At 43.6% G+C, this 15229-nt stretch overlaps 1 protein-coding gene across 7 annotated transcripts in view; it reads right to left on the reverse strand.

The window, feature by feature from the left end:
- SHROOM3 (shroom family member 3) overlaps positions 1–15229 on the reverse strand; it is a 323421-nt gene that overhangs the window by 69539 nt on the left and 238653 nt on the right. The window lies entirely within an intron of this gene.

A 15229-nucleotide genomic window follows, 5' to 3' on the forward strand; every position in this document is an offset into this window, starting at 1 on the left:
CCAGAATGGAGCTCTCTGCCTGTCAACTCTTAAAGGTATTAAGTTCTTTACTGCACATGTTTTGGGGAAGGTGGTTCTCTCTTCTTTCAGTTGCTTTCTCTACAAGACTGTCAGCCAATTTCTTTGAGAAAGCACAGTTTGGCCCTATTGGTCCATCTCATTAGCAGCAGGGTTTGTGGGGTGGGGAGGACCGGTGTTGAGGGACCTTGGCCGAGCCTTCCAAACAAACAGTTGGCACGGCCTGGTGCAGTTTCGCTGCCTGATGTTTTGAAGCAGCCAGAATGCTTTCTCAGATTAAGCAGACAGAAGTGCATTTATATAGGCCTGAGCCTGTCCTCAGAGCCCACTGGAGAAATTCCTGTGGATTTATGCTGGATGCCACTGTGTGCTCATTTTCATAATTTGCCTTATTAAAAGTTGTGTTCTTGGTTTCCTGTGTGTTTGTTTGCTTTGTTTTGTCCTGTTCCATGTCCATCATGCGTGAAGCTGGCCTAATTATCAGGTCTCTCTCGGTAGCAGGTTTGAGGGTCATTACGAAAGGCTTCCCACACATTTCTCCTCCATCTCCTGGAGGGGGTAAAAAGCCTGGACTCTTGGTTTCTCCAGTGTCTGGAAGAAGAGTGGAAGAATTGATGCCATTGGGAACAGATTTCTATTCTTAGCCTAATATAGCTGTTCTCCATTCTTGGATGATTGAGCCATTTATCAAAGTTTTCAGACATCCTTAGTGAACTGTCCTTTCTTTAAAAGCCCCCCGTTCCTTTTGGTTCCTATGTATTTAGACTTAGCCTTCTGGGTCAGGGTCCCTCCATTACTCTCTTTTTTAAATTTTATTTTTTGCTTTTAAAATCACTATTTACCCACCTAGGAAGCTCACTCTGTATTCTCTCAGGCCTAAACCCTATCTGGTGCTCTCCATCATAGCGATGTCACTGATTTGTACTTAAAAACCTCTTCTTTCTGGGGCACCTGCTGTGGCTCAGTCGGGTAAGTGCCTGACTTTGGCTCAGGTCATGATCTCACAGTTTGTGAGTTCGAGACCGCATTGGGCTCTGTCACCACAAGCCTGCTTCAGATCCTCTGTCCCCCACTCTCTCTCTGCCCCTCCCCTGCTCGTTCTCTACCTCTCTCTCAAAATAAATAAATAAACTTAAAAAAAAAAAGCATAAAAAAAAAAAAACCTCTTCTTTCTGCTCATGCACCCTCATTTGGCAGCTTGCTCACTCCAGGAAGGCCACGCATAACCCTTCAGTCAGGCATTGTCGTGATCGGTAGGCCTCAGACCTGTGTCCGTCTGTACCTCCTGCTCTTGCTGCTGCTTTTTCTCACTTCATATCCCTTGAAACCTCCCAATGCATCCACGTGTACAATTTGTACCACCGGCATTCAACGTATTTCTGATGATGTTTGAAACCATAGTAAGCTTAACCTTATCTAGATCTTAGGTAATGACTTCTATGTTGACCTTGCACAAGGACTAGAAAAGGGTGGGTAGGAGAAAAAGCCAGATGCCTGGCCAGATCTTTTCACCTACCTAATAAATATTTAATCACTTCAGATTTACCTTTGACTATAATCCCTCCACCCACTGAAGCCTATGCACAGGCAGCCCAGAGCAAGCGCGTAAGAAAACCAAGGGCACTCATGCAAGGCCCTATAGTTAAATTGATGATATCTTTACCACTGGAGGAGTACAGTCCTCCCCTCAAATACTCAGAGCCTGACCTTAAATCAACTTTGATAAGTGGCAGGCTGTGTAATATGGATTAATGTGGATTCTGGAGCCAGCTGTTCACATTCTTATTTGGGCTCTATTACCTAATAGGTGTTCGACCTTTGGCAGATCACTTATAACCTCTTATGCCTCAATTTCCTCCACTACGAAATAGGATAATAATAGCACCTACACCAAAGGGTAGTTGTGAGGCTTAAACAAGTTGATATGCCTAAAGCACTTAGAACAGAGCCTGGCAATAAATGTTAACTTAGAATAGAAACTTACATTTATTGGGCACATGGTATGTATCCGATACTGGACTTTAAAAACAGCTATTCAGTGAATTTTCTTATCATGTGAAACAGTGATGATCCTCATTACAGATAAAGAAAGCAAAATGAAATAAAACAAGTAGAAACGGGAATGGCTGAAGGCCACACCCTTTCCTCCATGTCACCCCTCGTTAAATGCCCCTGAGATCACTGGCTTTGAAAACTCTTTTCCTTTTTTTTTTTTTGTAATTTTTTTTTTTTTTTAATATTTACTTTTGACAGGGAGAGAGATAGACACACACACAACGAGAACAGGGAAGGGGCAGAGAGAGAGAGAGAGAGAGAGAAAGAGAGAGAGAGAGAAACACAGAATCAGAAGCAGGCTCCAGGCTCTGAGCTGTCAGCACAGAGCCTGAAGCGGGGCTCGAACCCACAAACCATGAGATCATGACCTGAGCTGAAGTCGGACACTCAACCGACTGAGCCACCCAGGCGCCCCTGAATACTCTTTTCTTAAGCATTGCCACATGTTAAGCCATGCATGCCTGGCATTTCTTCCACATCACCCTTTTGCTATTTATAGGAGACAAAAAGATATGCATGAAAACAAAAGACTAGCAAATATGCCAGAATGTTACTACTGGGTGATTATAGATGATATTTTTCTTTTTCTGTATCTTGCAAATTGTTTACGATTAACAGTATAATTACCAGAAAAAGTAAATTAGCCTTATTTTTTTCCTAACTAAAATGAGTCTAAGAGTCTGGTTTCTTCATATTTTTAAAGGGAAATCTTTGTCAGGGAATGAAAGTGGATAGATCTCTCCTGGGAGGAAATCTGGGCAGTGGAAAGACTACACTGGTGGCAGGTTTACTCTGGGAGCTCTAGCAACCACTGAAAATCCTTGTTGGAGTAGGAAGCAGAATTTCTGGGAAGCCAGTATCAGTAGAGAAATGAACGCTTCCTGAGAAAATTCAGCCTCCATCTTTCTTTCCCAACACCCCCCTCTCATGCATTCCCAAAGAACCATGCAAATCTCTACACTGAACTGTAATAATTCCTTACTTTATTCTCACCCATTATAGCTTAAAAGTACCTTCCATACATTATTCCTTTTGGCCTTCATAATAATCCTACATAATAGAATGGGTACTATTTAGCCCCACTGAACAGATCTACATTCACAGCCTCACAGAGAGACACTAACTTGCCCTAGTGCAGGACTTGTAAGATACACAACTGGCATATGAAGCCAGGGCCCCTAACTCCAACTCTCACCCTCTCTCATTTCATATTACTTTTGGATCCTACAGTCCTAAAAGTCCATTGATACAGGTGACAAACATTTAATACCAAGACTTCTTCAAAGGGAAAGCTTCTTTGGAAGAAAATAGAAAGCTACTGAAATCCAAACGGGACCCTCTCCAGCCCTAGCCTAAATGTTCCTAGATCTAGAGAGATGATGAGGTCAGATTTTGAAACACTCCTAATCCTTACCTCTGCCGCCAAAACTGCATTCCTGTTTTTGACTCAGAACTTCCTAACACTGGTCACGCTGCTGAAAACATACAGCACATGTTTTTCATGCCAAGACTCAGAGGCCACTTCTATACACTGCCCAATCATCCAACCCCTCCATCAACAATCACTAAGGTCCACAATGGACCACACAATGGATCAGGCCCTGGGCTTGCAATGGCAGTTGAGTGGACCCCTCCTGTGAAATTATAAACTAATGGGAAGACAGGCAAGACAACTGTACAAATATACAATGACAAACCATGGTAAGTGCTAGAGAGAGAGTACATGAGACCACAAGAGTAGTCCACACTCAGCACACCTTCCTCTCCTTTCCATTCCCTCTCTTTCATTGTCTATATATATGCTTGTTTCCCCTGGTCATATGCTTCAAGGAGGGCAGGTTATCAAAGCACAGTCCCAGATGCCGTAATTACCCTATGGAGTGCTCCGAGCCAGGCCATAATCATTACCTGCACAGCCTAATGTAATCCTCACAACCAGTCTCTAAGGCAGGTACTTTTATGCTGTTACATCTCCACTTTCCAGATGAGGAAAAGGAAGCTCAGAGAAGCAGAGAAAATTGAACACGCTCTACTGGAACAAAAATTAAATCCAGATCTGGCTGATGACAAAGCCTATGCTCCTCACCCCCATGCAATAGTCTTAGTTTCTCTTTTCTTCCTTGGCCAGGTAAGGTGCTCTTCTAAGAGATGATGCCCAATGAATATTTAATAAAACTATGCTCCGAGTGGACATTTGGCCAGCTTCCTGGTGGGCTCCCTGCAGTTGCCCACTCTGTCTCCTGTGGATGGGCACTGCTGTCTTCCCAGAGGGAAGTTTTGTTGCTGATGCCCTACTTGGACCAGACAGGTATGTTTTTGGTCTCATGAGGCAGGTGGGGAGGGATGCACAGAATATAATGCAATCAGCCCCCAGACCCTCAGCTGACACAGCAAAGAACACAGGAAACAATCTTGACATCCTACATCATGGGAGGGTAAGGTGGGAGCCAAATACAAAATGTCCCAGTCCAAATTCCTATGGCTTCCCTCTCCCAGACCACAATGCATGGCATAGTCCCAGCGATGACCACTAGGACAGTGTGTTAGAAAGGATCTACTTGAGGGGCACCTGGGTGGCTCCGTCGGTTAAGCGTCCAACTTCGGCTCAGGTCACAATCTCACAGTTTGTGGGTTCGAGCCCCCCATTGAGCTCTGTGCTGACAGCTGGGAGACTGGAACCTGCTTCTGATTCTGTGTCTCCCTTTCTCTCTCTGCCCCTCCCCTGCTCACACTCTGTCTCTGTTTCTCAAAAATAAATAAATGTAAAAAAAAAAAATTAAGAAAGGATCCACTTGAGGTGAGAGGAGCGAGAGAGAGAATAAGCAGCAATATGGTAGAAGTAACATAGGAAAACATTTGGTAACACTTCCTCCCTTCTTTCCACACATTAGGAAAAAGCAGTTGGGATGATTAAGCGGAACACCCAAAATGGCCATATGCGCACACACTAACATAGAGGGAGATAATACTGGACCGGCAGCCGGGAGACCTGCACTGGGTTAGGACAGGTGAGCTATAGGGTTTCTTCTACCTTTAATGATCTATGAACCGAGGTGAGAGAAAAAAAAGGGCATTAAGTAACAATCCTGAGTGAGAAAACACAATTTCTGAGTACCTTCATCCACTAAGTGATGAGTGCTTTCTACATGCAGGTTCCAAGTTAGAATCTGTGTGGAATAAAAGACAATTTCTAATCTGATCCACGATTTGGATCAGATTGACCTGGGCTGCATCTGAGCTCGGCCAGTCCCTGGCCATGATTCTGACCCTCAGGACCTCATGTATAAAAAAGGGGACAGAGTATTATCTACCTCGTGGCAAGGCTGTGGGATCCAGGGAGACCGGCTCGTGGGAACCACTACCAGACACAGCCATTATCACGTGATCACAGTGGTCTACATGAGAGAGACGAACAGGATAAGTCATCAAGGGGTGTGACGGCATGGTTGGTATAATGACGGGCTCTTTAATTCCTCAAAACAGGAAAACTGCAAATGTCCAAAGCATTTAGGGAGGGATATAAATATTTAACTCCAGGGTGGAGGATTTTTTTGCACATAATTAACAAGAAATATGGAGCATGAGGAAGGCCCCTTTGGAAGGGACAAGCACAGAGGACCTAGCAGCTGGTATGAAAGAAATAGTTGCTCAAGCACAAGGATGACAGAATTAGCCTAAGGAGCTCTTCCAGGGGCCTCCTCTCATCAGAGGAGCCCCAGGCACCGGACAGAAATGGCACTTCAGGGAATGTATGAGCATGGATATGTTAAAAACATGACTTTGGGCCCAGGGTGGGGTTTTTTTTGTTGTGTGTTTTTTTGTTTTTGTTTTTTTTTTTTTTTTTTGAGTCCCTGGAGTCCTCCCACATCAGACTCGGAGTGAAACATCCCTCCCCTCCTCCTGGCTCTGGAAGGTTCCTGGGGTTGCAACCTAGTCAGTGGGAGCCAGGGTTCCACTCTCCATCTACATGCAAACTAAGTCACTCCTGTCCTAAACATGCCTAGAGAAGAGGGGTGGACCTTAAAACTGGAAATGGAGACTGTCATTCATTGAGAGAAAATAGGTCCCTTGCTAAATTTGGCATCAGCTGAGGAATCTTAGAAAAAATGAACTCACCCCCTTGTTTGTGAGGAAGGCCTAATCCTCACTTTGCCCAAGAGGATTATTGGGTGTTAGAAGGAAGCTTGCATGCACTTTTTTTAAGCTCGTGCCAACTGCATTTGTGTCCACAGTATCCAAGATTCGTTCTGCTGTTTAGGGGAGATAATAGACATTCCAGGCTATTTTAATGCCTCTGAATCACAAACCTGAATGTTTCCAACCTTTGCTATCACCCAATGCAGGACCCTGTCTTCCAAGCTTTCCCACAGCTGTTGCTTTATATTCTTGGGAAGCAAGTCTGAATGGAAGCCAAGGTACCAAGGTATAGACAATTTGTGGAAAAGTAATGGTTTGCCATTTACAATATACCTTTCCAAGGTGTTTGTCACTATGGTCCACAGGCTGAGTTTCAACTTAGCCCCATCATTTTTCCTTTCCTTTGGTTACTATGGGATTAATGTAATACAGTCTAGAAATTTTATTTCTTTTAAATCCTGTATGTCCCTACTCACTCCAACACTGTCCTATCCTCCTCAGGGGAATTCTGGACCCACGAACATATGTCACACAAGAGTGGGACTGACCTGACAAAATCTGTCTTGAGTTTAGCATAGCATTCTCAAAACATCATTTAAAAATATTACAAATTGGCACCTGTGTTAGGCTTTATAATTTAGAAAGTATTTTTACACGACAAATTTAATTCTTATAACAACCCCATGAGACATGGCCCCCTTTCACAGAAGTGAAAACTGAGGCACAGGTAATTTTTTTAAATGTTTATTTATCTTGAGAGAAAGAGAGAGAGCACACACATGCACATGAGCAGGGGGAGGGGCAGAGTGAGAGGGAGACACAGAATCCCAAGCAGGTTCTGTGCTGTTGGCCACAGAGCCAGACATGAGGCTCATTCCTACAAACCATGATATCACGACCTGAGCTGAGATCATGAGTCAGATGCTTAACTGACTGAGCCACCCAGGCACCCTGAGGCACAGGTAATTTAAATAAGGCACACCTCATTTTATTGTGCTTCACAGACATTGTGTTTTTTACAAAACGAAGGTTTGTGGCAACCCTGCATTGAGCAAGCCTATTAGCAGCACTTTTCCAACAGCATTTGCTCACTTCCTGTCTCTGTGGCACATTTTGGTAATTCTTGCCAACATTTCAAACTTTTTCAGTATTATGACATTTGTTACGGTAATCTGTGATCAGTGATTACAACTTGCTGAAAGGTCAGATGATGGTTAGGATTTTTGGCAATTTTTTTTTTTTTTTAAGTAAAGGATATACACTGGTTTTTTTTAGACGTGATGCTATTGCCCATTTAAAAGACTACAGCGTAGGATAAACCTAAGTTTATATGCATTGGGAAACCAAAAAGGTCATCTGACTCACTTTCTGGCAGTGGTCTGGAGCTGAACCTGCAGTATCTCTGAGGTATGCTTTTAAGTTGCTTGAGATCACAAAGAAAGTGGTAAAGCCAGGACCCAACAGATTATAAGGCTCCAAAGGGTGGCCTTAACCACCTTTGATAACAGTCATGTCGCCTACAGCTCAGTTAGATTATCTGCAGGCTGATGGGTCTCTAGAATACAGGGTAGCCTTGCCCTAGGAAGAGCATAACAATTCATCCAGTATGGTCTTCCTCGGAAGTGACGATTTCTGGTGGTTTCTAATTGGTAACTACCTTTCCTTCCCTTCACTATTAAGGCTGTTTAATTTCCACCTGTAGTTACAAGTTCTATCTTGACTCTGAGGCCAGCTGGACTCCAAAGGAGAATCTCAGGAGAGAGCTTCAAGACAAATTCTTAGCTAGTACATTCTCATCTTGAGCCTCAAGTCCCTGGGCTACACCCCAGTTTCCAGTGCCTGCCTGATCTTCCAAGCTGGATGGAAACTTGTTTTTAAAAAAAAATTTTTTTTTTATTTTGAGAGAGAGTGAGCACGCAAGCAGGGGAGGGGCAGAGGTTCACAGCAGGGCTGTGAAGCCTGATGCGAGGTTCGATCCCATGACCCTGGGATCATGACCGGAGCTGAAATCAAGAGCCAGATGTTCAACTGACTGAGCCACCCAGGTGCCCTAGAAATTTGCTTTTGACACCAATTCCTTCAAGAACACAGTCTGGACTTACTATTGTTGACTAAGCCATAAACAGATGGTATTGGGAACAAAAGCCAAAGGGAGACAGGGAAGTGAGGGGTCGTTTTTATCTGACTGGGCAGAGCAGGTCCTTCCCCTCTCCACCTGGCACTAACACACAGAAGGAGATGGCATCAGGCTGGAGTTTGGCAGGTCATGGATGGGGCAGCCAGGCCAGCCCAGGGCAAGAAACACCCTGTATATCACCCCTCATCTCCCCTCCCACTGCAACCCCAACTTGCCAAGCCTGGAAAAGGTACAGCACCCATGACAAAGAGAAGGTACTGGACTGTGACCCCACGTCACGAACCCACGGATAGAAGGGTGGCCTCCGCCCAGCCAGACCTGGCTCAGTAGGGGAGGCGGCCTTTTCTCACTAGCATTCCAGCTGCTAGCGGTGAAGAGGTAACCATGGGAACCGACACAAAGGGCTTAAAGTTGAGGGGCAGAGGCTGGAAGCAATGGTGAAGAAGCAAAGAGGGACTTCAAGAGACAGCCCTGCAACTCTCCTCACGTTAGCCATGCACATCTATTGTGAGTCACACTCAAAGACAAGTGGAACTTGCACACGGCACAGCAGGCTTGAAGGGTCAGGGACAGCCAGAGAGCAAAGATCCTTGCAGGTTCTTCCTCCAGATTGCTTCTCTCCCCTTCAGAGAGCAGAAACCTCAGGGTTTCATCTGCCAGGAGTGTTGCAGATGGGTGGGTGGACACAACTGGTACACAATAGCCTTCAAATACAAGGCTGCAAGCAACACTTCCCAATGGGAGTCCTCCCCACACCCCCAGCTTCAGCCCACTGCTTCCAGGGGGACTTCCAGCATGTGCCGGGGAAAATCTCTGGAGGCTCCGTAAGTAGACCTGGCACCATTTGGGTAGTTGAGGAAAAAGTCCTGAGATTCTGGCTGTTTAGCTGCACTGCAAAGGAGAGGCTTGGATGTTGAGAACACTAACACAGAGCACCTTGTACAACAACGGGGACTTGCAGAAGCAGGAGGCTGCTCCAGTGCAAAGGCTCTTATCTACACAGGAAATCAGATCTATAATTTCTGTAACTACATTTCTCCCCTAAACCTCCACACATTAAAAAAATTAAAAAATAATAAAATAATGTTTATTTTTGAGAGAGAGTGTGAGCAGGGAAGGGGCAGAGAGAGGAGACACAGAATCTGAAGCAGGCTCCAGGCTCCGAGCTGCCAGCACAGAGCCCGACGTGAGGCTCGAACTCACAAACTGTGAGATCATGACCTGAGCCAAAGTTGGAAGCTTCACCGACTGAGCCACCCAGACGCTCCACCACACATTATTTTAATTGGCCAATGTAACTCTTAAGTCTTCATTAAATCAGTAGGGTTCTCAACCTGCACTTGGCTTTCATTTTTTTAAAGTTCTAGCTCAGGTTCTTCTGCATCTATTGAGGAAATGCCAATGGAAATAGGGAATAGCAACATCCCAGGTCAGTTTACTTTTCCTCTTACTATGACAGGGCTCTGGAGACCATCTTTCACCTGGCCTTCCCTCTTGGACCAAGGTAATCTATGTCAATCCTTACAAGGGCTTCACACAGCCTAGATCAAATCCTAACAGGTGGCCTAGTTCTCTGCATGTCTTTATTCCCAAGTTGATTTTTTTTTTAAAAGCTTATTTATTTTGAGAGAGAGAGCGTGTGTGAGCACAAGCAGGGGAGGGGCAGAGAGAGGGAGAGAGAAAGAATTCCAAGCAGGCTCCACACTGTCAGTGCAGAGCCTTATGCGGGGCTCAAACTCAAGAACAGTGAGATCATGACCTGAGCCAAAATCGAGAGTCAGACTCTTAACTGAGTTGAACTGAGCGACCCTGGTGCCTCTCCCAAACTGACTTCTTAGTCGGAGCCATTGGGGTGGTAGGAGGGTGAAGGACAGGGTCAGCGAGTGTCACTGACACGCAGAGTTTTGAGAGTCTGGGGAAAGAATCTGAAGTGTTCATTAGCACCCCCCTGCCCCCCATCCCTTGGTCAACTAATTCCTCATCACCCGTGTTCACTTGTGTGCCATCCATAATGGTGGCACCAGTGCCACTTATTGGTGTTACTTTCTTCCTGTAGTAATTAAATCTTAAAAATAATTTTACCTAAAAGGGAAAAGCGACTGACCTCCATTACGAGACTCCTCAGTTGAGGAGCAGGATCCTGTGGAGCTTCAACCCTGGCACCATCATGCCCTCAGCAAGCTATTTAATCTCTTTGTGTTTGGGTTTCCTCACCTCTAAAGGGGGAGAACAATGCCTACCTCACAGGAGTGTGAAGAAGATAGAAGACTTTCCGGTAGTGCTCCACTCTTAGCAAGTACTCAATCAATTTCAGAAATTAACACCCACCAAGGTGCCAGGCTATTTACTTTTACATGTACTTTGTCATTGAATTGTTAGAATTGCCTGAATCTGATACTATTGACACCTCTTTCAAGGTATTATTATCACAGTTCTGCAGATGAGGAAACTAAGGCTTAAACAATTAGGAACTTGCCCTAAACCACTAGCAGATAGCAGAGCTCAGATTCAGACATCGGGTGCTCTGTCTCCAGTCTTAGGACCTTTTCACTACACTGCCTTTTTACACAAGAATATCTTGTTATTCTTATTTTTAGGAAGATAAAAAGAGAAAACCTTAGGAAGAAACTCTGGTGTTTAATGGGGGTGGGAATGGGGAGGGGACAGGATTTAAACTTCCTCAAGCAAGAGGCTTTATCAAACAAACAAACAAAAAACAAGACTAGCCTAAGACGGAGCCCTTTGCTCTGAAAAAAATTCCCAGAAAAATGGATATACATTCACACTTAAGAGTCGGGCCATCTATGAACCCTTGAGTGTGAAATGTCTTATCAGTCACAATTGAATTCCCAGGGCTAATATGTTCTCAGTAAATGTGTGATAAATGTTTACTGAATGAATACCAACCCAACAACAAAATGCCTCTGCTGGAGTTGGCAAAGCACAGAACATCTTTCCCAAACACTTTGTTGAACTGAAATAATTAAAGCTTAATAGATTAAATAAACTATTATCATATTGACCACTCCATCCAAGGTATTTTACTGAAAATTGAAGTTATATAGTCTGTCTCTTTAAAAAGAAGCACAGGGATGCCTGGGTGGCTCAGCTGGTTAAGCGTACAACTTGGGCTCAGGTCATGATCTCACAGTTCGTGAGTTCGAGCCTCACGTCGGGCTCTGTGCTGACAGCTCAGAGCCTGGAGCCTGCTTCAGATTCTGTGTCTCCTTCTCTCTCTGCCCCTTCCCTGCTCACACTCTGTCTCTCTCAAAAATAAACATTAGAATAACATTTTAAAATAAAATAAAAAGCAGCACAGTATCAGTTTGATACAGAGTTCAAGCCTTTCGTTGCCCCCTCCCCCCACATCTTTAGAAAGAGGATGTAAAATGTAACCTTTTCACCTGGATTCCCAGAGGAAGCTATGAACCTAGTCTGGGAGTTCAGCTTCAACACATTTCATAAAATCAGTCCTTTAACACAGAGGGGTTTGCCTAGTGGGTATTTCCTCTCCAGGGTTCACCTCTGGTGGCAAAGAAAAGCCACACTGGTACTCTGAACAAGTGAGGCTGTAGGCAAGAACTTTAAATTCCCCATAACCTCAAAAACAGAACTCATTAAAAAAAAAAAAAAAAAAAGATACATAGAATGCTAAGTATATCAGTTAATAGGTTACAGGATCCTTGATAATCTTAAATGAGATGGCTTTTACAAAAAGCACAAATAATTTTATATACACCAATACTACATTTATATTTATCACAGCGCATGGCATTATTAGCTGACATTTACTCAGCCCTCGCTAAGCTAAATACTTTCATTATCTACCTCAATCCACACAACAACTCTATGAAGAAGCTTCATTATTGTCCAAAGCTTTCAGATTCAGAGGCATTTAATAATTTGCTCAAGGCAATATATACCTAGAGGCAGAGATGGGATGTGTACTCTGGTCTATCTCCGGAATCTAGATTTTTCTTCTCCTGATTGAACTAATGTTTTGCATACAGTAAAATGCGTAAGTCCTTAAGTGTTCAATTTGATGGAGCTTGAAAATTGTGTAGATCTATGCAACCATCTCTCAAAACAAGACCTAGAACCTTTCCATTGCTCCAGAGAGCTTCTTCTTTCCACCCCTCAAGAGGCAGCCACTAACACCTGCCACCATAGATTAGTTTTGCCTGTTCTCGTTCTTCATAAATAGAATTGCTTTTGTATTCTCTTGTCTGTTGTTTTTTAGGTTTATTCATTTTTGAGAGTACGAGGAAGAAGGGGCACAGAGAGAGGAGGGCAGAGGCTCTGAAGCAGGCTCTGCACTAACAGCAGTGGGCCCTACGCAGGGCTCAAACCCACGAACCGTGAAATCATGACCTGAGCCAAGGTCAGATGCTCAATCGACTGAGCCACCCAGATGCCCAACCTGTGACTGGCTTCTTTAACATAATGGTTCTGAGATTCATCCAGCTGGTTGTATATATCAGGAGTTCATTCTTTTTGATTGCTGAGAAGTAGGTCATTGTATGGATGTACCACAGTGTATCCATTCTCTTGGTGGACACAGGGTTGTCTCCAGCTGTTGGCAATTATTAATAAAGTTGCTATGAACATTCTGTACGAGACTTTTTGTGGACATTTGTTTTCATCTATCTTGGGTAAATAGCTAGGCATGGAAATGTTGGGTCATAGGGTTGGGATATGTTTAACTTACAATAAACCTAAGTTCTTAACCCCTATCCTCCCTCACAATGGCATTAGCTTATTAACATCTGATTTCTCCTCTTACAGGACAAGAACCCAGAGGGCAAAGAACCCATCTCCATTTCCAGGGCTGCCTCCCACATAGTAAATGTTTGCTGAACAAATGAAAGACCATTGTTACACTCCTGTTCCTTCTTTGGGCGTTACTATAGCATAAGAAAACATGCTTGGCATGCATGGAGAAATATGACAAGCTGGCGGGTGTGGAGGTGAGGCACTGCTCATTCAAGCAAAGTGAAAAAACGCCCAGCCTGGAGACTCTTGACTTCCCCATTTTCCTCCTGAGGTGACCTTTCCTAGAAAGTGAACCCCTCCCAGTGATCCTGGGGGGAGAAAGCGTGGTGGCTGCTCCTGATCCAGTGACGTGACAGAAAGGGAGGAAGGTGTCACTGCAATTGAGGTCACACAGTGGTTAGAATTACAGGATACTTCTGTCAAACGGGAGAGGAGAGGAAGCAGCAACCCATGAAATCCTGACCTGAAAGAAACCACAAACCAGCAGCACTGCTGGCCCAGGGGAACAGCCTCCAACAGAAGTTACAGGAATACGTTGGTCTGGACAAAAGCGCTACACAAGAACACATTTTGAGGAATAAAGTAAAACGTAATGTTGACGTAAAGATGTCATCAGATTTAACATACAAACTGGGAATCCTGAAGAGAAAGTTGGATCCAGAGTGAAGAGAGCTCCCAAGGACCATCTTTAGTTGAGAGTTTTAGGACACATGGACCCCTCCCCCACCTTTCAGGCAGAACTTTTAATTCCTGTGAATCAACCCATTCATTTACTTCAAACCACACAACTTTTGCTGTATTCAACTTCTGTAACTTCCTAGACAGCAATTAAATCATTGTTGATTTTTCTATCCATAAATAGAAAAGAATTGGCAAGTCCTAGGAGTAATTATAAATCTTCCTTATCAAAGGAGGATTTTCATTTTATGTAAATCCAAACAGGGCTTCACCTCTTACTGGACTCAGGTGCTTTGGGGGTGGGGGATCTTTATACTCTTTGGTCCCAGGTTATTGAAGGCTGAAATATAATTAGAATGCCTCGATTTGGGGTTTGGAGATGTGACCCAGTCTTCCTTTATCCAGACAGTACTGCACTGAAGGCAGATGGATGTTTATCCTATTCTTAAAACCGCCAGGGAATTAAATTCTCTACAACATCCCTTGGTAACCTTCTCCAGGGTTTTATCAAGCATACAGTGAAGAAGTTCTGATGTAGAAACCAATAAAAATATTAACTCTACCAGCCTAGCTGCAAGCACTGGTAAGGGATATGTGTTTGGGCACTTTGCCTTAATGGTAGAGATGTATTTACAAAACAGGCTATACAAACAGAAACCATTTGTCAGGAGCAGATGTGGGAAGCTGATTCAAGAGAAATTGCCACAATAAATTCTGCTCCATGAACTCTGTGAAGAAGTTATTGTTGGTTACAACCTTTTTTAAAGTACAAGGTTATTCCCTGGTCATTTCCTAGTTTTAGTTCCTAAACCAGATTTGTGAGCAATTAAAAAAATGTCTGCAAAGTTTTCAAATGACTAAGCTTTTATGAAACACAAGCCTTAACCTACAATATAAACATTGTTGTGAATAGCCGTTTACTTCTTTTTCAGTTCTGTATGATCCACCTTTTCTGCAATGACCATGTAATACTTTCACAATCAGGAAAAAAAAAAAAAAGATTTTAAAAGACAAAAATAACCATCAAAATTAGTTAAAATGGAAACCAACTTCTGGTGAAATCATTTGGGGGTGGGATTTAGCTATACGTCTAACACGCCTTTGATAACTAGTCCTTAAATATTAAATAACTAGAAACAGAAAACGCACAGAACAATCTTTAGAAGCCTCTGTGCTAATCTCTCCATGGAGATTATACGCATGTGGGTGCTCGTTCACTCCCAGCCCAAAAGCCTCCCTGCACAGAAGTTCACTACACCACTATGAGTAAAAAAAAAAAAAAAAAAAAAAAAAAGTAATACATCGCAGAGAAAGAGACAAACATACTCCCTCCCCCCCCCCCATGCTCCCAGTATTGAAATTTTTTAAGCCCTCCCACACCCTTCGGCAAAGCACTTTTATCCCTCTGGCAATTCAGAGTAGAGCGTGTGT

Source organism: Neofelis nebulosa, chromosome 3 (assembly GCF_028018385.1).
Source record: "Neofelis nebulosa isolate mNeoNeb1 chromosome 3, mNeoNeb1.pri, whole genome shotgun sequence".
In the NCBI taxonomy this organism is placed as follows: Eukaryota; Metazoa; Chordata; class Mammalia; order Carnivora; family Felidae; genus Neofelis; species Neofelis nebulosa.